The sequence below is a fragment of the Babylonia areolata genome, chromosome 5 (assembly GCF_041734735.1).
Source record: "Babylonia areolata isolate BAREFJ2019XMU chromosome 5, ASM4173473v1, whole genome shotgun sequence".
Classification (NCBI taxonomy): Eukaryota; Metazoa; Mollusca; class Gastropoda; order Neogastropoda; family Buccinidae; genus Babylonia; species Babylonia areolata.
In genome coordinates this window covers 32,159,330-32,161,933 of record NC_134880.1, presented here as the reverse complement: position 1 = coordinate 32,161,933, position 2,604 = coordinate 32,159,330, and the positions used below count along the sequence as shown (strand labels likewise).

The following is a 2,604-nucleotide window of genomic DNA, read 5'->3' as shown; positions in this document are numbered from 1 at the left end:
CCCATGCAGAAGTAAAGAACGTGATCTTTTATTTGATAGGTTTATTAAGCTGATTGGTTGAGTGCAGCAAATACCATGACCTATTTTTGTCAGCAACCCTATCAGACCAGAAGCAGTTGTCGGCAAACTTTTACTGCATTGCGTTTTGAAAAGATAAGGGTACTCCACTTCAGGCTTTCAGTTTCACTCACATTGCCTTACACACAAAAAGGGAAACGCTCAGGGAAAAGAACAAAGGTGGTTTTCTTTTCTGATATATCTTTCAATTCAATATATGCAGTATTGTGCTTGCTATGGCAAAGTGAAAAAAGATAAAAATATGGTCCGTCAGCCACTGTTTCACAGCATTGCACGGCGGCTGGACCTACCTATAAATACCGTTATTTGTCCAAAAGGACGTATCTGTTGCTTCTTCCATGAAGCCAGAATTCTTTTCATTGCAAAATGTTTATCTTCATAATTGATTTTGGCAATACAGCTAGTATCAGTAGAAAGCTTTATTCCCAAAACCAGGGTCACAGACATTTAAAAAATTTTTTTTTTTTTATCTCTCATGTATCGAATACCACAATTCTTTGTACTTCCAATCCATATTACTTGGCTTTTATCAAAATTAATTTTTTTAATCTGGTATCTGAAAAAAAAAATGCGAGAATGGATGACCATTCACTTCCATCTAGACGTAAAGCAAATTGGGACAGGAGATTTTCCTTATCTATGATTTTTACCCCTCTGATACGGGTATTATTACGAATTTTAACTGACAAAATTTCAGCACAAATAATGTATAAGTAAAGTAAAGAAGGGTCTCCTTGCCTTATCCCTCTTAATATGGAAGAACCACGGGGTATGGTGGCCATTAACTGAAATACATGTAGCAGTAATATCTAAGTAAAATGTTTTTATCCAATTAATCATGTCTGGCACAAACTAAACTAACACTCTCCCTCAAGAGAGACCAAGAAATACTGTCAAATGCCTTTTCAAAGCCAATTAATAAGAACATCCCTGGAATATTTTCTTTTTCTGTATATAACAGTGTATCATAAAGCATGCAAATATTTTCATCTAAATAGCAACCTTCTAAAAAAAAAAAAACCCTTTCGGATTCATGTGTAATTCTTGGCAGCAGTCCGATTAGCAATACATGCAGAAGCAATCTTATACACTGTGCTAAGAAGAGAAATAGGGTGCCAGTTCTAGATGAACCATTTTGGTTTTCCTCTTTTGGGATACATGTGATGTTTCCTTGACACTGTGAAATTGATAGCTGCCCTCTATTAAAAAACAAAAAACCTTCATAAACAGAGTGCACAAGAAAGTTTCCAATGTCAACAAGAAAAATCAAAAAAAATTCTGCTGTGAATCCATAAGGTAATTCATCTTTTTCAAGGCAGCAGCTGCTTCCTGACAGGTAATGAACCCCTCAATGGACTTACTTTCTTCATTGGTTGTAACAGGTGAATCAGGAAGTTCAGCTGGGAGGTCAATACTACATACACATAGAAAAGGTACTGATTTATCTTTAAAAAAAAATGTTTTAAAGGTTACAACAATATTTATTTATTCTTGGATCATCTATCATACTTCAAACCACACTGCCATGTCTTCAATCCTAGAGTCCCTGATCTGTTGCAACTGAGTCTTTAAATTTTCTAAAAGGGGCACATCATCCTTATTCAATCTCTTTTCAAGATCACTGGTTCTTTTCTCAAGGCCCCTACCTGTTGAGTTTCTTGTTTTTTCTTATGAGTCGCAAATCAGATTGTTTTTCCTCTAATCGCTAACATCAGTGTTCAAAACTGAGCTGGTCATCAATCTGGACAGTAAGATCATCATTTGGAATGTTGTCAATGTCATCTAAATTGTAAACTGGTACTGCATATTGCTTTTTCACATCACTGGTCTTTTTTTCAATTTCCAGGATGTATTCTTTATTTTTCAGCAGTCTATAATCAAATTTCCAGAAAGGTTGTTGAAATGTTGCTTCAGATCTATCTCCTTCATCAAGAAAAGACAGATCAACAGGCACTGGTTAATGTCCTTATCTATTAAAATTAACAAAAGTTTCAGCAACATAGGTGTAACCAGCACCATCTCACTTTGCTGAGTTTATCACAGTTTCTTGTGATGCTGTTTTGACATATGATAATGCACAAAGATCCCTGTTGATTTCCAACATGTCTTCAGTCAACGAATTGGACTGTGGCGGATCACAGCTACCACTTACTTGTCTGTATTGATGAGACATGATTGTTTCTGAGAACAAAGCAAGACCGTTGTGGCGAGCTCTCTTTTTCAGTTTCAGTTTCACATTGCTCAAAGCTCTGCTGACTGCGAAGGCCTTCTCAGGGCTACATGCTCTAATCATGCACTTGAACAGAAAGCTGCTTTAGCATCCACCACTAACTTGGATACTTGGTGTTTGGCACTCTTCATGTTGTCTACAGTCACATGTATGTGTGACAAGACATTAAACAAAATTCCTCCTCTTTTTTCCTTCAGTCTTCAAGCTGTTTTTGAAGGCCTGAACATTTGTATGTAAAAAAACCAAAAAAAACGTACCATGGCTTTGGTGGTACACAAGCACTTCACATTCATACC

At 36.4% G+C, this 2,604-nt stretch overlaps 1 protein-coding gene across 1 annotated transcript in view; it reads right to left on the bottom strand.

Annotated features, from left to right (window-relative positions):
- Window positions 1–225: 225 nt before the first annotated feature.
- The window catches only part of LOC143282026 (tyrosine-protein phosphatase non-receptor type 9-like), a 113,786-nt gene continuing 111,407 nt past the window's right edge, over window positions 226–2,604 (bottom strand). Inside the window, exon 8 of the mRNA XM_076587452.1 lies at window positions 226–2,604. This exon is cut by the window's right edge and continues 719 nt beyond it. The gene's annotated coding sequence lies outside the window, so the exon portion shown is untranslated.